Source organism: Scyliorhinus canicula, chromosome 23 (genome assembly GCF_902713615.1).
Source record: "Scyliorhinus canicula chromosome 23, sScyCan1.1, whole genome shotgun sequence".
NCBI classification, from domain to species: domain Eukaryota; kingdom Metazoa; phylum Chordata; class Chondrichthyes; order Carcharhiniformes; family Scyliorhinidae; genus Scyliorhinus; species Scyliorhinus canicula.
In genome coordinates, this window is record NC_052168.1 from 24064010 (window position 1) to 24091344 (window position 27335).

General features: G+C 49.4%; 1 protein-coding gene across 6 annotated transcripts in view; it reads right to left on the minus strand.

The window, feature by feature from the left end:
* Positions 1–27335, minus strand: part of LOC119956443 (ankyrin repeat and fibronectin type-III domain-containing protein 1-like) — a 320281-nt gene that overhangs the window by 108827 nt on the left and 184119 nt on the right. For all 6 annotated transcript variants that reach the window (XM_038783684.1, XM_038783685.1, XM_038783680.1 and 3 more), the window contains one exon: positions 9631–9777. The gene's annotated coding sequence lies outside the window, so the exon portion shown is untranslated. The remainder of the gene's footprint in view (positions 1–9630; positions 9778–27335) is intronic.

Sequence of the window (27335 nt, forward strand, 5' to 3'; positions counted from 1 at the left end):
CCCCCAACCTGCACATCTTTGGACTGTGGGAGGAGACCGGAGCACCCGGAGGAAACCCACGCACACACGGGGAGGACGTGCAGACTCCGCACAGACAGTGACCCAAGCCGAAATCGAACATGGGACCATGGAGCTGTGAATCAATTGTGCTAACCACAATGCTACTGTGCTGCCCTTAAGAACAAATTAATCTAGACGCCATAATTTTACCCTAATCCATGTACCTATCCAATAGCCGCTTGAACCCCGCTTGGGGTGGTCCCGGTGGATTGGAAATTAGCAAACGTGACGCCACTGTTTAAAAAAGGAGGTAGGCAGAAAGCGGGTAATTATAGGCCAGTGAGCTTAACTTCGGTAGTAGGGAAGATGCTGGAATCTATCATCAAGGAAGAAACTGCGAGGCATCTGGATAGAAATTGTCCCATTGGGCAGACGCAGCATGGGTTCATAAAGGGCAGGTCGTGCCTAACTAATTTAGTGGAATTTTTTGAGGACATTACCAGTGCAGTAGATAACGGGGAGCCGATGGATGTGGTATATCTCCATCTGCCACTTCTCAGCCCAGCTCTGCATTCTATCTATGTCTCTTTGAAGCCGACAACAGCCCTCCTCACTATCCACAACTCCACCAATCTTCGTATCATCTGCAAATTTACTGACCCACCCTTCAACTCCCTCATCCAAGTCATTAATGAAAATCACAAACAGCAGAGGACCCAGAACTGATCCCTGCGGTACGCCACTGGTAACTGGGCTCCAGGCTGAATATTTGCCATCCACCATCACTCTCTGTCTTCTATCGGTTAGCCAGTTCGTTATCCAACTGGCCAAATTTCCCACTATCCCATGCCTCCTTACTTTCTGCATAAGCCTACCATGGGGAACCTTATCAAATGCCTTACTAAAATCCATGTACACTACATCCACTGCTTTACCTTCATCCACATGCTTGGTCACCTCCTCAAAGAAGTCAATAAGACTTGTAAGGCAAGACCTACCCCTCACAAATCCGTGCTGACTATCCCTAATCAAGCAATGTCTTTCCAGATGCTCAGAAATCCTATCCCTCAGTAACCTTTCCATTACTTTGCCTACCACCGAAGTAAGACTAACTGGCCTGTAATTCCCAGGGTTATCCCTATTCCCTTTTTTGAAGAGGGGCACGGCATTCACCACTCTCCAATCCCCTGGTACCACCTCTGTTGACAGCGAGGACGGAAAAATCATTGCCAATGGCTCTGCAATTTCATTTTTTGCTTCCCATAGAATCCTTGGATATATCCCGTCAGGCCCGGGGGACTTGTCTATCCTCAAGTTTTTCAAAACTCCCAACACATCTTCCTTCCTAACAAGTATCTCCTCAAGCTTATCAGTCTGCTTCACGCTGTCCTCTCCAACAATATGGCCCCTCTCGTTTGTAAATACTGAAGAAAAATACTTGTTCAAGACCTCTCCTATCTCTTTAGGCTCAATACACAATCTCCCGCTACTATCCTTGATCGGTACTGTCCTACCCTCGCTCTAGTCATTCTCATATTTCTCACATATGTGTAAAAGGCCTTGGGGTTTTCCTTGATCCTACTCGCTAAAGATTTTTCATGCCCTCTCTTAGCTCTCCTAATCCCTTTCTTCAGTTCCCTCCTGGCTATCTTGTATCCCTCCAGCGCCCTGTCTGAACCTTGTTTCCTCAGCCTTACATAAGTCTCCTTCTTCCTATTAACAAGACATTTAACCTCTCTTGTCAACCATGGTTCCCTCACTCGACCATCTCTTCGCTGCCTGACAGGGACATACATATCAAAAACACACAGTACCTGTTCCTTGAACAAGTTCCACATTTCACTTGTGTCCTTCCCTGACAGCCTATGTTCCCAACTTATGCACTTCAATTCCTGTCTGACAGCATTGTATTTACCCTTCCCCCAATTGTAAACCTTGCCCTGTTGCACACACCTATCCCTCTCCATTACTAAAGTGAAAGTCACAGAATTGTGGTCACTATCTCCAAAATGCTCCCCCACTAACAAATCTATCACCTGCCCTGGTTCATTACCAAGTACTAAATCCAATATGGCCTCCCCTCTGGTCGGACAATCTACATACTGTGTTAGAAAAGCTTCCTGGACACACTTCACAAACACCACCCCATCCAAACTATTTGATCTAAAGAGTTTCCACTCAATGTTTGGGAAGTTGAAGTCACCCATGACTACTACCCTGTGACTTCTGCACCTTTCCAAAAACTGTTTCCCAATCTGTTCCTCCACATCTCTGCTGCTATTGGGGGCCTATAGAAAACTCCCAACAAGGTGACTGCTCCTTTCCTATTTCTGACTTCAACCCATACTACCTCAGTAGGCAGATCCTCCTCGAACTGCCTTTCTGCAGCTGTTATATTATCTCTAATTAACAATGCCACCCCCCCCCCCCACCTCTTTTACCATCCTCCCTAATCTTGTTGAAACATCTATAACCAGGGGCCTCCAACAACCATTTCTGCCCCTCTCCTATCCAAGTTTCCGTGATGGCCACCACATCGTAGTCCCAAGTACCGATCCATGCCTTAAGTTCACCCACCTTATTCCTGATGCTTCTTGCGTTGAAGTATACACACTTCAACCCATCTCCTTGCCTGCAAGTACTCTCCTTTGTCAGTGTTATCTTCCCCACTGCGTCACTACACGCTTTGGCGTCCTGAATATCGGCTTCCTTAGTTGCTGGACTACAAATCCAGTTCCCATTCCCCAGCCAAATTAGCTTAAACCCTCCCAAAGACTACTTGAAAACCTCCCCCCCAGGATATTGGTGCCCCTCTGGTTCAGATGCAACCCGTCCTGCTTGTACAGGTCCCACCTTCCCCAGAATGCGCTCCAATTATCCAAATACCTGAAGCCCTCCCTCCTACACCATTCCTGCAGCCCTTGATTTGTATTTTCTGCTTCAGGATCAAATGTAGAAATGTGATCTTCCATTTTCTGCTTTTAACATCAAGTATTGTTGCCCAGGGAAGGGCATTGTACCCCAGCAAATTCCACTCATCTGTGTCCATGACCTGCTGGTTTAACTTGATCAATGGAAGTAATAATGAATGTAATACTATTCCTCTTTTACAACCCTCTCTTCTCTTTCCCTCCTCTCTCCCTCCATTCTCTTCCTTCTTTCCTTCCGCTTCCCCCCCAACGTCCATGTCATAATATACATCCAGGTATATGATGGTGTACAGACAGGCAGTGATTGACACACAGGATGACCAGTGAACACACAGAACACAGCAGCCAATCACCAGACAGGACACGGCCACTATAAAGCCAGAGGGAACCAGTTTTCCCGCTCTCTTGGGATCCAGCCTCTGAGACAGTCAGAGCTCGTGAGCAGCAACTAGAACACACACCATGTGGTAGTAAGATAGTCTGGTCAGGTTAGCCTCATAGCCTCATGTCTCCAGTCAACTCAGCATAGTGTCAACCCACAGTTAAAGCATGTATGATAGTTAAGAGTTCAATAAAATTGAGTTTTGAGGGCAGCCCGGCAGCATAGTGGTTAGCACAATTGCTTCACAGCTCCAGGGTCCCAGGTTCAATTCCGGCTTGGGTCACTGTCTGTGCGGAGTCTGCATATTCTCCCCGTTTGTGTGTGGGTTTCCTCTGGGTGCTCCGGTTTCCTCCCACAGTCCAAAGATGTGCAGGGTAGGTGGATTGGCCGTGATAAATTGCCCTTAGTGCCCAAAATTGCCTTTAGTGTAGGGTTTAGGGTAGGGCTACTGGGTTATGGGATAGGGTGGAGGTGTTGACCTTGGGTAGGGTGCTCTTTCCAAGAGCCGGTGCAGACTTGATGGGCCGAATGGCCTCCTTCTGCACTGTAAATTCTCTGAGTTGCATTTCTTCAAGTGTTGGAAGCCTGTCTCTCTCACTGCTGCAGTAAACGCAGTCCTCGCAGACCCAGCTTACCCAACACATCAGTCCATACATACGGCTTACATTTCCTTACGCCCTGACAGTTGAGGTAAAGTGTAATTCGTGACAGCACGAGTTTCACCCCGAGCCAATGGCTGGCTAATCCTAAACCTTCATCAGTGTTGCTCAGAGACAAACCACTGGAGCCAGAGTGGCTTTATCCCTCTGACTGTCCCTTCATCAATGGAGGAAAGGTCGAGCCAAGAGGTTTGCATTTGTCCACAGTGCTGAGGCCAAATCCTTGAACTCAACGAGTGGGGAATCTCAGACGTAGGCTAGCCCATGTATACAAAACCATTGTCATTCCCATTGCAATGAATGGAGCTGCTCCAGAAAGGATGCTGTCACTTGGGCAGCTTCAAGGTGAGGAGCCCAGTGAGGTCTCCGCTTTGGGAATAGAGGTGGCCATGAGCCAGCTAATTCACGCCAACATACCAACCTCAGGAAGGGAACAGTTTTTTTGGTAAATTTTGAGTACCCAATTCATTTTTTCCAATTAAGGGGCAATTTAGCGTGGCCAATCCACCTACCCTGCACATCTTTGGGTTGTGGGGGCGAAACCTACGCATACACGGGGAGAATGTCCAAAGATGTGCGGGTTAGGTGGATTGGCCGTGATAAATTGCCCTTAGTGTCCAAAATTGCCCTTAGTATTGGATGGGGTTACTGGGTTATGGGAATAGGGTGGAGGTGTTGACCTTGGGTAGGGTGCTCTTTCCAAGAGCCGGTGCAGACTCGATGGGCCGAGTGGCCTCCTTCTGCACTGTAAATTCTATGAAACTATGACTGTGCAAATGCCACACAGACAGTGACCCAGAGCTGGGCGGCTGGATTCTCCACAGCCCGCGCCGAAATTGCGTTCGGCGTGGGGGCGGAGAATGGCCGTTTATAAGGAAATCGGGACTGGCGCCGCTGATGTGATTCTCCGGAGACCGGAGAATTGCTTGCAGGCAGAGTTCCCGACGGCATGGTTCTAACCATGTATCGGCTGTCGGGAACCTCGGGTGGCGGATATGGGCTCAGTCCGCGGCCGCCCTGGTGGGGGGCAGGGGGGGGGGATTGATCACCGGGGGGGGGGGGGCCTCATGGATGGCCAGGGGAGCGATCGGGCGGCAGGGATCTGCGGAGGGGGTGGGGGCGGCCTACATTTTGGATGATGGTCCGTGACCCGAGTCCGTCACTGAGCATGGCATGGCTGTTGCAGACCGCCGCTGTGCGCAAGCACGGACTCCCGGCCGGAAGTGCCGGCCCCATATACACAGCCAGAGCTGTGAGGAGTAGCCGCCAGCCCCCTGTAGGTCGGAGAATCGCTCAGGACTTTCTGAACGAAAGTAAAGGGTGAAACGCCACGTGACAGCCCATTTTTGGAGAATCCAACCCGGGATCGAACCTAGACCTCGGCGCCATGAGACAGCAGTGCTAACTACTGTGCCACCGTGCAGCCCTCAGGAAGGGGACAACCTAAAAGGCAGTGTACAGGAGGACTTCCAGTGGCGACATGTAGGTGGAGGTCTCACATTGGGTGGTTCCTGCTGGAGCTTCCGATTATTGGCGCTATTCACCCAGATTTGGGGGGAAGTTTAAGATGATTGATCTCCAGGAAAGTTGCGGCCACTAAAGGCTTTCAAAAACCCAGAAGAAAAGGATGGGTCAAAAAGGTGCGAGCGATAGTCCGCCTGAGAGCTCGGGTTCGATGCGAAGTTCTGTGGGAGGGAAGATGATGGGAGCAAGCTCACCGAGTGGGGCTGCGCCCATCACAGTGGACAAGCTGCTTGATGTGATGACAGTGGAGTTTGAATGGCAGTTCACCAAGCATTTTTTTTTAGCATCGGAAGGAGATGATGGCCTTGCTTATCGAGTTGGTGGATGATTCGCTGGCCCTAATAAAGGAGGCTCTCGGAATGACATTGACGATGCTGCGGGAACGGGGAGAGGTGTTGAAGGGGTTGGCGGAGATATTGTTGAGGCACAGTGACCAGCTCACCTCGATTGGAGAGGAGCTGTGGAAGGTATAGGAGAGTAATAAAGAGCGGAGAGCCAAAGTGGAGGAACTGGAGAACAGGTCACGGCTGCAGAATCTGCAGATTGTGGGACTGTGGGGATGGAGGGCCAGAGGCCGACAGTGTACTTTGTAGAGATTTCATCGAATTTACAGTGCAGAAGGAGGCCATTCGGCCCATCGAGTCTGCACCGGCTCTTGGAAAGAGCACCCTAGCTCCACCCTATCCCCATAACCCAGTAACCCCACCCAACACTAAGGGCAATTTGGACCCTAAAGGCAATTTAGCATGGCCAATCCACCTAACCTGCACATCTTTGGACTGTGGAAGGAAACCGGAGCACCCGGTGGAAACCCACGCAGACACGGGGAGAACGTGCAGACTCCACACAGACAGTGACCCAAGCCAGGAATTGAACCTGGGACCCTGGAGCTGTGAAGCATTTGTGCTAACCACTATGCTACCGTGCTGCCCCCGATGTTCGGCAAATTGTTGCGGGAGGAGGAGGACCCCTCCCTCTCTGAGCTGGAGAGGGCCCATTGGTCGCTCCGGCTGAAGCTGAATGAACCACCAAGAGCTGTGACAATCTGCTTTCCCAGCTACCAGATGGAGGAGAAAGTGCTGAGTTGACGAGCTGAATCGAGAGGTGAAGTGGGAAGGCAGTGGTATTCGTATATACCAAAATCTCACAGCGAAGCTGGCAAGACGGTGGGCGGCCTTTGGTCGGGCGAAGGCAGCATTGTACAAGAGTAATGTGTGGGTTGGGATGGTCTACATGGCGAAGTTAAGAGTAACACACAATGCCAGGGACTATTACATCGATATTGCGGAGGAGGCGGAGGGATTTTGGAAGGTTGAAGGACTGGGAACTGAGCTTGTTTTTTGTTTTTCTTCATGTTGTGGTCAGGAGGAAATAGTTTTGGGATATTGGGGTAAAATTTTAGCATTTGTTTCCCTTTGTTTGGGGGTCTATTATGTTGGTCTGTTTGGAAGGACTGGGTGCGGGTGGGCCTTTATTTTATTTATTGTTTTATAAATTTAGAGTACCCAATTCATTTTTTCCAATTAAGGCAATTTAGCGTGGCCAATCCACCTACCCTGCACATCTTTTGGTTTGTGGGGGCGAAACCCAAGCAGACACGGGGAGAATGTGCAAACTCCACACGGACAGTGACCCAGAGCCGGGATCGAACCTGGGACCTCGGCGCCGTGAGGCAGCAATGCTAACCACTGCACCGCTGTGCTGAATGGGTGGGCCTTTAGGTTGCTTTTTTGGTATTAGGCATGTAGGGGGAAGGGGCTCTGGCAGGGGCCACCTCGGGAGCGAGGTGGGGAGAGGGGCCGGGATCGTCGGAACCTGTGTGGACAAGGGATGGGGCTGGGAGGTGCGAATGGTGGAGATATGGGGAGTATGCAGAGCTAAATGGTTGAGAGGAAGCGGCTGAGGGATTTCTGGGAAGTGGGGGAGGGGTAGCTGGTTGACAAGGGTACGGTTGGGACCCGCTTGCTGGACGGGGCCAGGAGCAGCGATCATGACTGAAAGGAGAGGAGGGGTGGTGAGAGACACCCGGTCCAAAAGGTAACGTGGAACGTGCGGGGGTTGGTTGAAGCAAGCGAGAGTCATCTCGCATTTGAAGAGCTTGAGAGCTGACGTGGTGTTGTTGCAGGAGACCCACTTGTGGGTGAAGGATCAGGCCAGGCTTAGGAATGGGGCTGGTTGACTCGAGTGTTCCACTTGGGCTTTGATTGCAGGTTCGGGGGGTAGCGATTACGGTGGGTAAGACTGAGTTTTCAGATGGAGAAGATGGTGGTAGACCAGGGGGCAAGTAAGTTATAGTAACGAGTGCTTTGCAGGGGAGGCTGGTGATGTTGGTTCGTGTGTATGCCCCGAATTGGGATGACGTAGGGCTTATGAAGAGAATGGTGGCTGCCATACCAAATATAGATATGCATTAGTTCATTCTAGGTGGGGACTTGAATCCAAAGGTGGATAGGTCTAAGCCACACTTGCAGACCCCCTTGGGGAGGGGGAGAGACAAGGAGGGGTGGGGGGGGGGGGTGAAATGTTGGCTGCGTTCGTGAAGGAGGTGGGGGTGTGGATCTGTGGCAGTTTCTGCATCCTTGGGGTAGGGAGTATTCCTTATTTTCGCTGGTAAAAATGCGGACTCAATAGTTGACTTCTTTATTCTGGGGAGGTCATTACTGTCGGGGGTGAGGAAAGGGGAATACTCAGCGTTTGCCATTCCAGGCGCTGCATTTGGTGGATGTGGTCATGGAGAAGGAACCGGCACAGAGGCCGACATGGAGGTTGGATCTGGGGCTGCTTGCTGACATGGATTTTTGTGTAAGGTTGGGAATGGTGATTCATTGGGCTTTTCACAGTAACTTCATTGAAGCCTACGTGCGACAATAAGTGATTTTCATTTCATGACTATGTGGGGTTTAATAGGAACGGGGCGGTCTAGCCGTCAGTGGCCTGGGAGGCACTAAAGGTGGTGGTAAGGGGCAAAATCATCTTGTTTAAGGCTCAGGTGGAACAGGGAGGCAAGAGAGGGAATGATGTGTTTGAGCCGGCGAGGCTGGAGGCTAGGTTTCGGAGTTGGGAGTGGCGCGGGGTTGGGGTACTGATTGCTCGCAGGCGCGTCTTGTTGGGTAGGAGGTCAGTCTCTCCGCACTGTGCCTCAATATGGCTGGGGGATTTGATGGAGTTTCTGTATTTGGAGAACCTTAAGTTCATTTTGAGGTGGGGGGGGGGGGGGGGGGGGGGAGTGAGGGATTCCACAAGAGATGGGGTCTGTTTATATTACACTTTAAAGAGCTGCTTACCGTCGGCTGCTGAGGTGGGGAGCAGGGTGTTGAAGGGTGTCAGGTGATTTATTTTTTTCTTGTTGTTTTACTTTAGTGTGTTGTATATTTAAAATGTTAAAAATCAAATAAAAATATTTTTAAAAAGAGGAGCAGGCAACTGAAAACCCCTTGAATAAACTGCCTCAAGATGGCTGAATAAGATAAACCTTTTTAGCTGAACTTGAGGATTTTGGCAAGCGTTTCTGGTCACATTCCACAATCCAATGTGTATTTGAAATCCAATGCCTCACACACGGCATATGAAATGAAACAGCTACGGTGGGAGTGCAGTGGAATGTGTACCAGGGATGGCATGGTGGCACAGTGGTTAGCACTGCTGCCTCACCGCGCCAGGGACCCGGGTTCAATTCCAGCCTCAGGTGACTGTCTGTGGAGAGTCTGCACGTTCTCCCTGTGTCTGCGTGGGTTTCGTCCGGGTGCTCCGGTCTCCTCCCACATTTCAAAGAAGTGCAGGTTAGATGGACTGGCCAGGATAAATTGTCCCTTAATGTTCAGGGATGTGCAGGTTATGTGGGATTCCATGGTTATGTGGCTAGGGTGGCAGAGTGGGCCCAGGTGGGATGCTTTTTCAGAGATCAGTGCAGATACGATGGGCCGAATGGCCTTCTTCTGCACAGTAGTGTTTCTAGTGATTAAGTAGCAATTACACTCAATATTCCATCATAGGAGAGAGAAATTTCAAAATACATACATAAAATTACAATATTTACTGTGGTGGATTTACAAATTTTTGAGGGAGCAATGCACTTTGAGCGAAATTCACCTTTACTAGAGGGAAATGTTCTTCCAGAGAGGAAACAGCAACTCACCTCAGTCTAGCTGAACTCCCATTGATCAACTTAAACCAGCAGATCAAGGACATGGAGGTGTGGAATTTCCCGGGGTACAATATCTTTCCTTGGACAACAATATTTGAGGTTCAGAGTAGAAAATGGAAGGCGTTCCCACACTTGATCCTGAAACAGAAATAAATACCGGGTGAATTCTGCCCTGGGAGGACAGAAGGTTCTGGCCTTTGACTTTGTTCTATAAATAACAGGCAGCATAGAAACTTGGGGCAAAGATGTTAAGGTTTATGAAAACTGTTCAGTGTCAGCCTTGGCCACACTCTGACCCAGAAGGCTGTGGGTTCAAGTCCTACTTTGGAGGTTTGAACACTATAGCTTGACTCTTCTCTCCAGTAGTCAGTGAGTGCTACAATGTGTTATGGTTAGTGCAGGTTATGTCCTGCATCTGAGATGTAAAAATCGCCATTAAACCTGTTTAGCCTCCAAGATGGACAACATGGCACTATCTCGAAGGAGAGGTGAGCATTGCTCCTCTTCAGGTATTCAGTAGCTCTATCCCTTGGTTGTATCTTGTCCGATATATAAAAGAATACAGGGCTCACACTTATATAGGGGGGTGGATTCTCCATTCCTAGGGCTAACTGCTGGTACCAACGGAGGATCCGTGTTTCATGGCAGGAAAATCGGCACACAACCTCACCAATTCCGATACCAGTTATGGGCGAGCACCGGCGCCACGTGAAACACCTACAGATCGCGCAGAAAACAGTTGGAAAATCGCCGAGTCTCAATCCGCACATGCGCAGGGCTGAAAAGCTGCAGCCGTGCACGCCTACACCCGCCACACGCGCACCAGTTGCGCCGGAAAACATGCCGCCGGCCGTGCTGGACCGCACACCCACCCACCCCACCCCCACCCCGTGGCCACCCCCACCACTCCCCCAGACCTAGCAGAAGCCCCGGCCAGTGGAATGGATCATGGCTGACTGTGGCAGCGCTGGACACTGTCCACACATTGGCGCGCCAGGGTCACGGCCGCTGGGCCCACACGTGACCCGGGCCGTCGGGAACTTGGCCCAACGGAGGCGGAGCGTCGCGGGTGAGTCGGCTGATGACCGACGCCAACGGCATTGTGACTGCGCGTGACACGCATCCCAATGACTCCAATTTGGAGGTGACGGATCATCACGAACCAGCGTGAAACGGCGCCTGTCCCGAGTCTGACATTCAGTGCTCGATCGACATTCCCTATTTCGGCATCGGGCTACTGAGAATTCCGCTCAGGGTCTTGCAAGTCTCACCTCAAAGTGGTTCACATACAATTAAGAACTTTTACGAAAATACGATTTACGAGCAGGAGTAGGCCACTCGGCCCTTCAAGCCTGTTCTGCCATTCAATAAGACCGTGGCTGCTCTGATTGTAACCTCAACCCCACATTCCTGCCGACCCCTCGATAACCTTTCACCCCCTTGTTAATCAAGCCTCTATCTAGCTCTGCCTTAAAAATATTCAAAGACTCTGCTTCCACTGCCTTTCCAGGAAGAGAATTCCAGACTTGTGACCCTGAGAGAAAACATTTCTCCTAAATAGCGACAACTTATTTTCAAAGTGACCCTAGTTCTAGATTCTCCCACAAGAGGAAACATGCTCTCCACATCCACCCTATCAACACCCCTCAGGATCTTGAAGGATTTGATCAAGTCGACTCTTATTCTTCTAAACTCCAGTGGATACAAACATAACCTCTCCAACTTTTCCTCATAAAACAACCCACCCGTGCCTGGTATTAGTCTTAAACCTTCGCTGAACTACTTCTACCTCATTTACAACTTTGCTTAAATAAGGAGAGCAATACTAGACACAGGGCGGGATTCTCCCACCCTGGGCCGGTTCAGAGAATCGGCAATCGCGCTGTTTTTTTACGTGACGCTGGTCCGACGCCGTTCCGCCATTCTCTCAACCAGCGAGGACGGCGTAATCGTGATCGACGCCGCCCGGAGAATTGTCCGAGGGGGTCAGTTCAGCGATTCTCTGGGTTCTTGTGGATTCTGCGGGCCGGATGAGCCGAAGTCCCGCTGGCGTGACCCCAGGTAATGCAGGCACAGTTCTAATCTGCAAATAAAGATCGTCAGCCAGTCGTGCTGGCTGACAATGTGGAAGAGGAGGTGAGTGGCCGGCGTGTGGGGATACCTGAGTCTGTCGGGATGGGCACGGCTGGGGGTGGGGGGGGGGAGGGCCTCCATGTTGGGGGGAGGCATGGGGACGACATACCAGCCGGCCTGGAACGGCCAGCCATGGCGGGCGCCCAGGCTGGTGGGCACCGATCCCGGGCGCTGGCTGCCCGCAAGGCTCCCGGCCGTGCCCATGGGTGCCGGACCCCCCAGGGGCCGGACCTCCCGGCCGACGGCACCCACCGGTGGGAAGGTCCAGGGTCGCACCCATGGCAGCCCCCCCGTGAGGGCATAGCCATCCAACGATGGCGCTATCAGGAAGGACGGGCAATAGTGGGCGGAGCACGGAGACTGTGGGCAGGGGTCTGGGTGCATGCGTAACTGCGGTGCAACCAGCCAACCAGGATAGGCATGTAGCCCAAATGGAACATGAGAAAGAATTAAAGCAGCTTGAATATAAAAGAGATAGAGCGGAAAAAGAAAGAGAGAGAGAGGAAACAGAAAGGGAGATACAGATCAGGTAAAAAGATAAAAGAGAGAGTTTAGACTTCAGAAAATGGCCATGAAACATGACAGTTAGTTAAAGTTGGCAGTCGTAAAGGGAAACGTACAGTTGGATGATAGTGATGAGGATAGTGAGAAAGAGCATCATAGTCGAAGGCTTGGTGGGGATCTATTTAAATATGTCCAAGCATTGCCAAGGTTAGATGAGAAGGAGGTAGAAGACTTTTCATTTCATTTGAGAAGGTAGCTAAATAAATTAATTGGCCACAGGACATGTGGGTATTACTGATTCAAACAAAGCTGGTAGGTAGGGCTAGTGAAGTGTTTGCATCACTATCAGAGGAGGTATCTGAGTCAAATTAGGAGGTGAAAAAATCCACCTGAGGTGCATATGAACTAGTGCCTGAAGCCTACAGACAAAGGTTTAGAAATTTAAGGAAAGAACCTGGTCAAACCGGGGCAGAACCGGGGCAGCAGGGTAGCATGGTGGTTAGCATAAATGCTTCACAGCTCCAGGGTCCCAGGTTCAATTCCCGGCTGGGTCACTGTCTGTGTGGAGTCTGCACGTCCTCCCCCTGTGTGCGTGGGTTTCCTCCGGGTGCTCCGGTTTCCTCCCACAGTCCAAAGATGTGCGGGTTAGGTGGATTGGCCATGCTAAATTGCCCGTAGTGTCCTAATAAAAAAAAGTAAGGTTAGGGGGGGGGGGGAGGGGGTTGTTGGGTTATGGGTATAGGGTGGATACGTGGGTTTGAGTAGGGTGATCATGGCTCGGCACAACATTGAGGGCCGAAGGGCCTGTTCTGTGCTGTACTGTTCTATGTTCTATAAACATCATGGAGTTTGAAAGGATCAAGCAGAGTAATTTTGATAGGTGGATAATGGCTTTGAAAATAGACCAAACGTATGAAGCTCTCAGAGAAATTATACTTTTGGAGGAGCTTAAAAGTTCAATTCCTAATGTAGTGAGAACTCATGTGAAAGAGCAGAGAGTTAAAACTGCGAGATTAGCAGCAGAAATGGCAGATGATTATGAATTAGTTCATAAATCAAAGTTTGGTTTCCGACATCAGTAGAAACTGGGGACATGATAAATACTGAAGTGGTAAAGGTAAAGGTGATCTGATGGGAGATAATAAAGAGAGTGTACCTCAGACTAAAAAAGATATCCAGGACGGTGGAAAAGAAATGAAAAGTTTCAAATGTTTTCACTGTAACAAACTAGGCCATGTAAAGTCACAGTGTGGTGGCTGAAGAAAAGAACTGGGAAGGCTGATGTGGTAAAACAGGATAAGACAGCAGGGTTTGTTAAAGTGGTAAAGGAAAGCCCAAGTGAAGCGAAGGAGGTGCAAAATATTGTACAGCCTGATCAAGAGGTGATTGATAAGAAGGTGCCAGATCTCATTAAAGAATTTACTTGTGTGGGAAACGTTTAGTCATGTGCATAAGGAAGAGCAGGTAAAGAAGCCACAATTTTAAGAGATACGGTAGCTAGTCAATCTTTAATAAGAACATAAGAACTAGGAGCAGGAGTAGGCCATCTTGCCCCTCGAGCCTGCTCCACCATTCAATTAGATCATGGCTGATCTTTTGTGGACTCAGCTCCACTTTCCGGCCCGAACACCATAACCCTTAATCCCTTTATTCTTCAAAAAACTATCTATCTTTATCTTAAAAACATTTAATGAAGGAGCCTCAACTGCTTCACTGGGCAAGGAATTCCATAGATTCACAACCCTTTGGGTGAAGAAGTTCCTCCTAAACTCAGTCCCAAATCTACTTCCCCTTATTTTGAGGCTATGGCCCCCAGTTCTGCTTTCACCCGCCAGTGGAAACAACCTGCCCGCATCTATCCTATCTATTCCCCTCATAATTTTATACGTTTCTATAAGATCCCCCCTCATCCTTCTAAGTTCCAACGAGTACAGTCCCAGTCTACTCAACCTCTCCTCGTAATCCAACCCCTTCAACTCTGGGATTAACCTAGTGAATCTCCTCTGCACACCCTCCAGTGCCAATACGTCCTTTCTCAGGTAAGGAGACCAAAACTGAACACAATACTCCAGGTGTGGCCTCACTAACACCTTATACAATTGCAGCATAACCTCCCTAATCTTAAACTCCATCCCTCTAGCAATGAAGGACAAAATTCCATTTGCCTTCTTAATCACCTGTTGCACCTGTAAACCAACTTTTTGCGACTCATGCACTAGCACACCCAATTCTCTCTGCACAGCGGCATGTTTTAATATTTTATCATTTTTCGCTATTATTCCTACCAAAATGGATAATCTCACATTTGTCAACATTGTATTCCATCTGCCAGACCGTAGCCTATTCACTTAACCTATCCAAATCCCTCTGCAGATTTCCAGTATCCTCTGCACTTTTTGCTTTACCACTCATCTTAGTGTCATCTGCAATCTTGGACACATTGCCCTTGGTCCCCAATTTCAAATCATCTATGTAAATTGTGAACAATTGTGGGCCCAATACTGATCCCTGAGGGACATCACTAGCTACTGATTGCCAACCAGAGAAACATCCATCAATCCCCACTCTTTGCTTTCTATTAATTAACCAATCCTCTATCCATGCTACTACTTTACCCTTAATGCCATGCATCTTTATCTTATGCAGCAATCTTTTGTGTGGCACCTTGTCAAAAGCTTTCTGGAAATCCAGATATACCACATAATGGTAAGAGGTGAGTAGTTATATAGTTTGGGAAGAATGTTGCCAGAAAAGATGGTATTATGTGGAATTCAGGGTGAGAGGCGTCGTGTTCCATTAAATAAGGTAAAGTTGGAAAGTCCAGTGAAGAGTGGTGAAGTGGTAGTAGGAGTAACAGAGAAACTATCTTGTCCAGGAAAACAGTTTATGTTGGGTAATGATATAGCTGGATCGTAGGTGGGAGTGATGCCTATTGTGGTGGATAAGCCAGTGGAAAGTCAGACAACTCAAGTGTTGAAGGACGAATATCCTGGGACTTTTCCGGATTGTGTCGTAACAAGGTCGCAAAGTCACAGGTTAAAACAAGAGGAGAAATCAGAGAGTGAAGATAAAGGTGAAGTGCAATTATCAGAAACAATTTTTGATCAAGTGATTGGAAAGAACAGGTGGAGGATAACACCGATATTTTTAGTTCAAGAAAATTGGCGGAGTTACAAAAGAAAGATGGGGGAAAGGCAATTATGATGCTATTCGGCAAGATTTAGGATGTAAAGGATGGGGAAGGAAACTGCAGGGGATGGGTACAATCGAAATGTGGAGCTTTTTCAAGGAACAGCTACTGCGTGTCCTTGATAAGTATGTACCTGTCAGGCAGGGAGGAAGTTGTCGAGCAAGTGAACCGTGGTTTACTAAGGAAGTTGAAGCACTTGTCAAGAGGAAGAAGAAGGCTTATGTTAGGTTGAGACATGAAGGCTCAGTTAGGGCACTTGAGAGTTACAAGTTAGCCAGGAAGGACCTAAAGGGAGAGTTAAGAAGAGCGAGGAGAGGACACGAAAAGTCGTTGGCGGATAGGATCAAGGAAAACCCTAAGGCTTTCTATAGGTATATCAGGAACAAAAGAATGACTAGAGTAAGATTAGGGCCAATCAAGGATAGTAGTGGAAAGTTGTGTGTGGAATCAGAGGAGATAGGGGAAGCGTTAAATGGATATTTTTTGTCAGTGTTTACACTGTAGAAAGACAATGTTGTCGAGGAGAATACTCAGGGATAGTCGACCAGGCTAGATGGGATTGAGGTTCACAAGGAGGAGGTGTTAGCAATTTTGGAAAGTGTAAAAATAGATAAGTCCCCTGGGCCAGATGGGATTTATTTTAGGATTCTCTGGGAAGCCAGGGAGGAGATTGCAGAGCCTTTGTCCTTGATCTTTATGTTGTCTTTGTTGACAGGAATAGTGCCGGAAGACTGGAGGATAGCAAATGTTGTCCCCTTGTTCAAGAAGGGGAGTAGAGACAAACCTGGTAATTATAGACCTGTGAGCCTTACTTCGGTTGTGGGTAAAATATTGCAAAAGGTTATAAGAGATAGGGTTTATAATCATCTTGAAAAGAACAAGTTGATTAGCGATACTCAACACGGTTTTGTGAAGGGTAGGTCATGCCTCACAAACCTTACTGAGTTTTTTGAGAAGGTGACCAAACAGGTGGATGAGGGTAAAGCGGTTGATGTGGTGTATATGGATTTCAGTAAGGCGTTTGATAAGGTTCCCCACGGTAGGCTATTGCAGAAAATACGGAAGTATGGGATTGAAGGTGATTTAACGGTTTGGATCAGTAATTGGCTAGCTGAAAGAAGACACAGGGTGGTGGTTAATGGCAAATGTTCATCCTGGAGTTCAGTTACTAGTGGTGTACCGCAAGGATCTGTTTTGGGGCCACTGCTGTTTGTCATTTTTATAAATGACCTGGAAGAGGGTGTAGAAGGATGGGTTAGTAAATTTGCAGATGACACGAAGGTCGGTGGAGTTGTGGATAGTGTTGAAGGATATTATAGGTTACAGAGGGACATAGATAAGCTGCAGAGCTGGGCTGAGAGGTGGCAGATGGAGTTTAATGCGGAAAAGTGTGAGGTGGTTCACTTTTGAAGGAGTAACAGGAATGCAGAGTACTGGGCTAATGGCAAGATTCTTGGTAGTGTCGATGAACAGAGAGATCTCGGCATCCAGGTACATAAATCCCTGAAAGTTGCCACCCAGGTTAATAGGGCTGTTAAGAAGGCATTTGGTGTGCTAGCCTTTATCAGTAGGGGGATTGAGTTTCGGAGACACGAGGTCATGCTGCAGCTGTACAAAACTCTGGTGCGGCCGCACCTGAAGTACTGCGTGCAGTTCTGGTCACCACATTATAGGAAGGATGTGGAAGCTTTGGAAAGGGTTCAGAGGAGATTTACTAGGATGTTGCCTGGTATGGAGGGAAGGTCTTACGAGGAAAGGCTCAGGGACTTGAGGTTATTTTCGTTAGAGAGGAGAAGGCTGAGAGGTGACTTAATAGAGACATATAAGATAGTCAGAGGGTTAGATAGGGTGGACAGTGAGAGTCTTTTTCCTCGGATGGTGATGACCAACACGAGGGGACATAGCTTTAAATTGAGGGGTGGTAGATATAGGACAGATGTCAGAGGCAGTTTCTTTACTCAGAGAGTAGTAGGGGTGTGGAACGCCCTGTCTGCAACAGTAGTAGACTCGCCAACTTTAAGGGCATTTAAGTGGTCACTGGATAGACATATGGATGAAAATGGAATAGTGTAGGTCAGATAGGCTTCAGATGGTTTCACGGGTCGGCGCAACATCGAGGGCCGAAGGGCCCGTACTGCGCTGTAATGTTCTATGATCTAAGATGTAGAAATAAACCGGATGTATTAGAAAGCATTTTTATTGGACTTCCGGTGGCGGCGATGACGTAGGAAGCCGCACATTTGGGAGCTCCCAATTCAAACGGACTTTTCGGCTCTTTTTAGAGCCCAAAACTGAATTTTTTCGACGTCTCCCGGTGGGAGAAGGCGTGGTGATCGACTTTCTCCACATTTCATGACTTGAACTCGGAGTGGAAAGGGGGAAAAAACGGCAGCAGCTCCACAGAAAAAACGGGGGAAGGATTCCAAGATGGCGGCCGGCGGAGCACCAGAGGAGTGGAGGCTGTGGGCGCAGGAGCAGCAAACTGCTCTCCTGCGCTGTTTTGCTGATTTTAAGGCTGAGGTGCTGAGCTCTCTGCAGGAAACTAATAAAAAGCTTTCGGAGATTCAGACGACCCAGAGTGCTGCCATCCAGGCGTTGCAGGCGCAGGCCGCTGAACGAGAGGAGGAGGCCGTGGTCCTCGTGAGTAAGGTGGAGGGGCACGAGGCACTCCATAAGAAGCAGCAAGACCGCTTCGAGGAGCTTGATCATCGCATGAGGCGGAAGAATCTGAGGATCTTGGGCCTTGCGGAGGGGCTGGAGGGGTCGGATCTGAAAACCTACGTGGCCACGATGCTGAGCTCGCTAATCGGGGCAGGATCTTTCCATCTGCCCCTGGAGCTGGAGGGAGCCCATAGAGTACCTGCCAGGAGGCCTAAGGAGAACGAACCCCCGCGTGCGGTGCTGGTGAGGTTCGGGAGTGTGTGCTGCGCTGGGCCAAGAGGGTGAAGAGCAGCAATTGGGAGAATGGGGTAGTACGGATCTACCAGGATTGGAGTGCGGAGGTGGCTAAGTGGCGGTCCGGGTTTAATCGGACGAAGGAGGTGCTCTTAAAGAAGAAAATAAAGTTTGGAATGTTGCAGCCTGCGCGCTTGTGGGTAACTTATTCGGACCGGCATTATTATTTTGATTCCCCGGAGGAGGCGTGGGCCTTCGTACGGACGGAGAAGCTGGACTCGAACTAGGGGTTGGGGGTTGCGGGGTCGGTTGTAATACTTTATTGCTGGTTTCTGCTGTTGCGGTGTTTTTTCTGTACTTTTGTAATTTTTATGTGGTTATTTATTGGGGTGTTGTTCTGTTTTTTGTTGGGGGGCATTGTTTGGGTTTTGTATTTTGCGGGGAGGGTCGGGGGGGTTTGTTGTATTCTGTATAGGGTTGGGGGTATGGAGTGGAGCTGGTATTTGGGAGCTGCGTCAGAAGGGTGTGGTGGGGCAGTGCGAAAGTGCGGGCTTTCCTCTGGTTTCCCGCGTTGCGGGGCTGGGGGGTGGAGATGATGACGGGGGGGGGGGCCTTAACTGGTTCCTCCCCGCGCTGGAGCAGTGCCTTGAGGAGTGACAGGATGGGGGATGATCCCACTTTGGGAGGGGTCGGGTTTTTGGCGGGAGTTTCCGGGGTCAGCAGAAGTTAGCTGACCCACGGAAGTACAATGGAAGACGGTTCCATTGGGGGGGGGCGGGAGGGGGGGAAAGGGGAATACCGGGTTGCTGCTGGCAGGGTCAGGAAGGAGCTGGTGGGGGCTGGGGGGACAGAGGAGAGGTGTTGTCGCTGTGGGGACTGGGTCGGGCAGGGGGTGCTGGCCTGGGGCGGGCAGTCGACGGGCTATGGCTAGTCGACGGGGGAGGGGGGCGGGACGCCCTCTGATCCGGTTGGTCACCTGGAATGTGAGAGGGTTGAATGGGCCGGTGAAGCGGGGGTACTGGCTCACCTGAGGGGGCTAAAGGCAGATGTGGCAATGCTTCAGGTGGGTGGGGCAGGTTTTCCACTCCGGGTTGGATGTGAAGAACCGGGGAGTGGCGATTCTGGTGGGGAAAAATTTGTCGTTTGAGGCATCTGAGGTGGTGGCGGATAAGGGGGGTAGGTTTCTTATGGTTAGGGGCAGGCTACAAAGAGAGAAGGTGGTACTTGCTAGTGTGTATGCCCCAAATTGGGATGATGTGGGCTTTATGAGGCGTATGCTGGGACGTCTGATTATGGGGGGGGACTTCAATACGGTGTTGGATCCTTCACTGGATTGGTCTAGTTCAAGGACGGGTAGGAGGCCGGCGGCGGCCAAGGTGCTGAGGGGGTTTATGGACCAGATGGGATGGTTGGACCCATGGAGGTTTGTGAGGCCGAGGGCATGGGAGTACTCTTTCTTCTCCCATGTACATAGGGTTTATTCTCAAATAGACTTATTTGTGGTGAGTAGGGGACTGATTCCGAGAGTGGAGGAGGCCGAATATTCGGCCATTGCAATCTCCGACCACGCTCCGCATTGGATGGAGTTGGAGATGGGGGAGGTGCGGGACCAGCGCCCGTTGTGGCGGTTGGATGTGGGGTTGTTGGCGGAGGAGGAGGTGTGCAGGAGGGTCCGGGCAAGTATTGAGGGGTACCTCGAGGTGAATGATACGGGGGAGGTCTGGGTGGGGATGGTCTGGGAAGCCCTGAAGGCAGTGATTCGTGGGGAGCTGATATCCATCCGGGCACACAGGGAGAGGAGCGAGAGGAGTGAGAGGGATAGACTGGTGAGAAAGATGCTGGAGGTGGACAGGAGGTACGCGGAGGCACCAGAGGAGGGATTGTTGGGGGAGAGGCGCAGCCTGCAGGCTAAATTTGATTTGCTGACCACTAGAAAGGCGGAGGGACAGTGGAGGAAGGCACAAGGGGCAGTGTATGAACATGGTGAAAAGGCGAGTAGGATGCTGGCTCATCAGCTCCGCAAGCGGGATGCGGCTAGGGAAATTGCTGGAGTGAGAGATAAGAGTGGGAATGTGGTGCGGAAGGGGGTAGAAGTGAATGAGGTCTTCAAGGACTTTTACGGGGAACTGTACCGGTCGGAGCCAACGGTGGAGAGGAGGGGAATGGAGAGTTTTCTCGACGGGTTATCTTTCCCGAAGGTGCAGGAGGAGCGGGTGGAGGGGTTGGGTGCGCCGATTGAGCTGGAGGAGCTGGTTAAGGGGATCGGGGTCAGGGAAGGCGCCGGGGCCGGATGGGTTCCCGGTGGAGTTTTATAAAAAGTTTGTGAACCTAGTGGGCCCCTTGCTGGTGCGGACACTCAATGAGGCGTGGGAAGGGGGGACTTTGCCCCCGATGATGTCGCGGGCGCTGATTTCTTTAATTTTAAAGAGGGACAAGGACCCCCAGCAGTGTGGTTCATACAGGCCCATATCTCTCCTTAATGTGGATGCCAAGGTGCTGGCAAAGATCCTGGCCACCAGGATAGAGGACTGCGTGCCAGGGGTTGTACACGAGGACCAGACAGGTTTTGTTAAGGGAAGGCAGCTGAACACGAATGTGCGGAGGTTGTTGAATGTCATCATGATGCCGGCGATTGAGGGGGAGGCTGAGATAGTGGTGGCGCTGGATGCGGAGAAGGCCTTCGATATAGTGGAGTGGGGGTACTTATGGGAGGTGTTGGGGAGGTTTGGATTTGGTGACGGGTTTATTAAATGGGTGAAGCTGCTCTATGAGGCCCTGATGGCGTGTGTGGCCATGAATGGGAGGAGGTCGGAGTACTTCCGGCTTTACCGAGGGACCAGGCAGGGTTGCCCCCTGTCCCCCTTGTTGTTTGCATTGGCAATCGAACAGTTGGCGATGGCGTTGAGGGATTCAGGGAGGTGGAGGGGTTTGGTGCGGGGTGGGGAGGAACATAGGGTGCCGTTGTATGCCGATGACCTGCTACTGTATGTGGCGGACCCGGTGGGCGGGGTGCCGGGGTGATGGAGCTGCTAGCTGAGTTTGGGACCTTTTCAGGCTATAAACTAAATCTAGGCAAGAGTGAGGTGTTTGTGGTGCACCCTGGGGACCAGGAGGAGGGAATTGGTAGGCTGCTGCTTAGGAGGGCAGGGGAGAGTTTTAGGCACCTGGGGGTGCAGATGGCCAGGGACTGGGGGATTCTTCACAAGCATAATTTCACCAGGCTTGTGGATCAGATGGAGGAGGAGTTCAAGAGGTGGGACATGCTGCCATTGTCGTTGGCGGGGAGGGTGCAGTCCGTCAAAATGATGGTGCTTCCGAGGTTCTTGTTCCTCTTTCAGTGCCTGCCCATCTTCATCCCCAGGGCCTTCTTTAGGAGAGTGACTAGCAGTATTTTGAGCTTTGTGTGGGCACATGGGACTCCGAGAGTGAAGAGGGTTTTCCTGGAGCGAGGGAGGGATCGAGGCGGGCTGGTGCTGCCCAACCTTTTGGGGTACTATTAGGCAGCCAATGTGTCAATGGTGCGTAAATGGGTGATGGGGAGGGGGGGGGGGGGGGGGGGGGCGGTGTGGAAAAGAATGGAGATGGCGTCTTGTAGAGGTACGAGCCTGGGTGCCATAGTAACGGCGCCGTTGTCGCTCTCTCCTAAGATGTATACCACGAGCCCGGTGGTGGTGGCGACCCTAACAATCTGGGGACAGTGGAGACTGCATAGGGGGGAAACAGGGGGCTCGATGGAGGCTCCATTAGGTGGAAATTATCGGTTCATCCCGGGGAACACTGATGGGGGATTTTGGGGGTGGCAAAGGGTGGGCATCAGTAAATTGAGGGACCTGTTTATTGGCGGGAGGTTTGCGGGCCTGGGGGGACTGGAAGATAAATTTAGGCTCCCCCAAGGGAACATGTTCAGATACTTGCAGGTAAAGGCGTTTGCTAGGCGACAGGTGGAGGAATTTCCTTTGCTGCCCTCGCGGGGGGCGATGGACAGAGTGCTTTCGGGGGTGTGGGTCGGAGAGGGGAAGGTGTCTGACATTTATAAGGTAATGCAGGAGGTGGAGGATTCATCAGTGGAGGAGCTGAAGGCTAAATTGGAGGGGGAACTAGGGGAGCAGATAGAGGATGGGACTTGGGCGGATGCCTTGGAGAGGGTCAACTCTTCCTCTTCGTGTGCGAGGCTTAGTCTCATCCAATTTAAGGTGCTGCATCGGGCCCATATGTCTGTGACTCGGATGAGTAGGTTCTTTGGGGGTGAGGACAGGTGCACCAGGTGTTCGGGGAGCCCAGTGAATCATGCCCATATGTTCTGGGCATGCCCAGCACTGGAAGAATTTTGGAAGGGGGTGGCTGGGACGGTGTCGAGGGTGGTTGGATCCAGGGTCAAACCAGGTTGGGGACTCGCGATTTTCGGAGTTGCGGTGGAGCCGGGAGTGCAGGAGGCGAAAGAGGCCGGTGTTTTGGCCTTTGCGTCCCTAGTAGCCTGGCGGAGGATCTTGCTGCAGTGGAAGGACGCGAGGTCCCCAAGTGTGGAGACCTGGATCAGTGACATGGCGGGATTTATAAAATTGGAGAGGGTCAAATTTGCCCTGAGAGGATCAGTACAAGGGTTCTATAAACAGTGGCAGCCTTTTCTGGACTTTCTGGCTCAAAGATAGGTATCTTGGTCAATAGCAGCAGCAACCCGGGAGGAGGAGGGGGGGGGGGGGGGGGGGGGAGTTCCTTATTATTGTTTCTATTTTTTCTATGGTTATTTAACTTAATATTGTGTTAATTTAAGTTGTTGTTAATATGTTTTGTTGTTCATTGAGGATGGGCGAATGTTTATGACTGTTATCATTATTGTTATTGTTGGTATTTTATTGCGGTTCGTTGTTGTTATATAAATACAAAATTTTTCAATAACAATTATTTTTTAAAAAAGAAAGCATTTTTATTGGCTCGGACAACATAAATATGTAGTTAAATTTTGTCAATCATGTCACACATGTCAAGTGATAGGGAAACCTCAAGCAGTGATAAAACCAGCGCCCTTAATACCCATTCCAGCATTTGAGGAACCTTTTACAAGGGCCCTAATTGATTGCGTAGGACGGCTTCCTAAAACAAAAAGTGAGAATCAATATCTCTTGACTACAATGGATGTGTCTGCTAGGTTTCCAGAGGCCATTCCAGTATGTAATATTACAGCTAAAAAGATTGTGGAGGAGTTACTTAAATTCTTTACTAGATATGGACTACCCACAGAAATACAATCGGATCAAGGATCAAATTTTACCTTAAGGTTATTCAAAGAAGTTATGGATAGCTCAGGAATAAAACAATTTAAATGAACTGCGTACCATCCAGAATTGCAGGGAGCATTAGAAAGGTGGCATCAGACATTAAAAACAATGTTGAGGGCGTATTGTCAAGATTATCCAGAGGATTAGGATAAAGGAATTCCATTCGTACAGTTTGCAATTAGGGATGCACCTAATGAATCAACCAAATTCAGTCCTTTTGAACTAATTTTTGGTCATGAGGTAAGAGGACCACTTAAATTGATTCAGGAAAAATTGGTGAGTGAGAAATCGGAAATTATATTATTGGATTACGTGTCAAATTTTAGGGAATGATTAAATAGAGCAGGTGAATTGGCTAGACAACATTTAAAATTTGCACAAAATGTGATGAAACGGGTAGTGGAAAAGAAATCCAAAGTTTGTAGTTTTGCCAGTGGAGATAAAGTTTTAGTATTGTTACCAGTGGTAGGTGAATCTTTAGAAGCTAGGTTTTGTGGACCTTATCAGATTGAAAGGAAATTAAGTGAGGTGAATTATGTGGTATAAACACCAGATAGAAGGAAGACTCACCGAGTGTGTCATGTGAATATGCTTAAAAGGTACTTTGAAAAGGAAGGAGAGAAAAAGGAGGAGGTTTTAATGATTCTAGCTCAAAGTGATGAACCAAATCCAGATGACTGTGAATTTGACATACCTCAAATTAAATTGGAAAATGAGGATGTTCTTAAAAATTGGGATAAATTGTTGAGTTCCCTTTCAGAGGAAAACAAACTGACCTGAAAGAGTTATTAATATCACATGGGCAAGTTTGTGGAGATAAATTGGGAAGTACTAAAATGGCTATACATGATGTAGATGTGGGAAATGCTGTTCCAATCAAACAACATCATATAGACTTAACCCTTTAAAATTGGCACAGGTTAACAAAGAGATTGAGAGTGTGCTTAAAAATGGCATAATTGAAGTGGGTTGCAGCCAATGAAATGAAATGAAATGAAAATCGCTTATTGTAGGCTTCAAATTAAGTTACTGTGAAAAGCCCCCAGTTACCACATTCCGACGCATGTTCGGGGAGGCTGGTACGGCAATTGAACCATGCTGCTGGCCTGCCTTGGTCTGCTTTCAAAGCCAGAGATTTAGCCCTGAGCTAAACCAATGGAGCTCACCAATAGTGATGGTACCTAAACCAGACGGTACCCAACGGTCGTGTGTGGACTATAGAAAGGTTAATGCAGTTCCAAGAACGGACTCTTATCCTATCCCACATTTGGAGGATTGTATTGAGAAAGTGGGACAATCAGCTTTTATTTCCAAATTGGATTTACTAAAAGGTTACTGGCAGGTACCTTTATCTGAAAGGGCGAAGGAGATTTCAGCTTTTGTGACTCCAGATGGTATATACCAATTCAAAGTTATGCCACATTTCAACGGTTAACTAACAAAGTCGTTTCAGGATTACCCAATTGTGCGGTATACATCGACGATCTGGTAATTTTCAGCCAGACATGGAAAGAGCATTTAAAACATCTGATGGAGTTATTCAATCGACTTCAGGAAGCGGTGATCAACCGAGCCAAAAGTGAATTTGGAAAAGCCCAAGTCACTTTCCTTGAGGAATTTCCGGTACCCTCAAGACGAAGGGAAATAATGCGATTTCTTGGCATGAGTGGATTTGATCGAACATTTGTGCAAACGTTTTGTCGGGTAAATGCTCCACTGAAGGACTTGCTGAAGAAACATCGAAAATTACAGTGGACTTTTAACAGGCATTTGACTGCCTGAAAGCTTTGATAACCAATGCTCCTGTGTTGGAGAATTACAAGGGACTTTGTGATTAGATTGAACTAAAGTATCTGACTTTAAAGAGAAATGCTGAGGCGTAGAGAAATGAATGGATCGTGCAGAGACCTTCTTGTCCAAAGAGACTGTTCATCGAGAAGGATTTCAGTTGGAGGAAGAAGAACAAAAAAAAATGGACTATATTATTATACCTGTTTGCGGGTGTTATTTTTTTGAAACGAAAAAGTATATTTCCTGTGTGCATTTCTTAAAGAATAGTGAAAAGATGAAAAATGAAACCATCTTGAAGTTGATGGTTTATTTTTTTTTCTTGAGGGGAGGCGTCATGTGAGAGTACCTTTAAGAAATGGATGTTTATCAGTGATGTCAGAGAGTGGGTGGAGCTGGGCTGTCTGTCAGTATTTTACTTTTGTTTTAGGCTGTTTGCTGCAGGTTGTGTTTTAGTTTCATTTTCAGAGCTGGATAGCTGCAGTCACAGCCAGAAGGGGTATTAGTCTCTCTCTCTGTAACCTAAAAACTGTAAATTGATCCTTTGGTGATTTAAAACTAGTAGCTCTCAGTAGTGACTTTGTGCTTCTGTTAAAAGATCTTTTTTAAGTCTTATGGATGATAAAAGGACAGCTTAAGGATTACTTTGTGTTGTATTCTTTGGGGGTTGAATTTGAATTAACGGTTGCTAAGATGTTCACTGCATATTTTAAAAAGTTTACCTTGTGTTCATAGAATAAACATTGTTTTGCTTTAAAAAATAATTTTCCATTTCTGCTGTACCACACCTGTAGAGTGGGCCGTGTGCTCCCCATACCACAATCTATTAAAAGTTGTGGGTCAGGTGAACTCCATGATACACTTGGGGGTTCTCTAAACCCTGGCCCATAACAAGCATAGAGGCATCTTGCATTGGTGTAACAGTGGGTTTACTTGGAATGGTAACATACAAGTGCCCTATCCCCTATAACTAAACTGTGCCCTGCACCCGTGCCAACTAATTAGGTGTCAACCTTCTCACGGGCCCGTGCACTATGTCTCGGTGCCTCCCCAGATGGTACAGCAGGAGTGGAGGCAGACTGCTGAGACTCCTGCTCTGCGATCTGGCTCCCCGTTGGCGCATGTTTCCTGGGGCGGCCCAGCTTGGATGGGCCAGGCTGCTCCGCGGGTGTGTAGGATGGCGTGATGCCACCCTGTTCTGCCCGCTGCCCACGTGATACACCAGGGACAGAACGGGGGAGTCCAAGGATTTGCGGTGTTCCGGGACCACCCTTGCAGGAGTTACCGGAACGGGCCCCAGAACCTCTTCCTCCCTCGGGATGCCCGGTGGCACCCAGGCTTCTCTATGGGACGGGGGTGCGAGCGGAGATGAGCCCGAGGCACCACCGACACCTGGCGCTGCCGGTCCTGGAGGCCCGCTGTGGTGTCGACCAGGGTACGTTAGTAGCGATGGAGCTCAGGGCGTGGGCCATCCCAGTCTGGGACTGTGCCACCTCCCTCTGGGCTTGTGCAACATCATCCAGCATCTGGGCAAGGCCGCCGATGCTCTCAGCGATGGCCGGCTGAGACTAGGAAAGGCCTGCTGAGACTGGGCCATGGCCTACTGAGACTGGGCCATGGCCTGCTGAGACTGAGCCATGACCTGCTGAGACTGGGCCATGGCCTACTGAGACTGGGCCATGGCCTGCTGAGACTGGGCCATGGCCTACTGAGACTGGGCCATGGCCTGCTGAGACTGGGCCATGGCCTGCTGAGACTGGGCCATGGCCTGCTGAGACTGGGCCATTGCCTACTGAGACTGGGCCATGGCCTGCTGAGACTGGGTCATGGCCTGCTGAGACTGGGTCATGGCCTGCTGAGACTGGGCCATGGCCTGTTGAGACTGGGCCATGGCCTGCTGAGACTGGGCC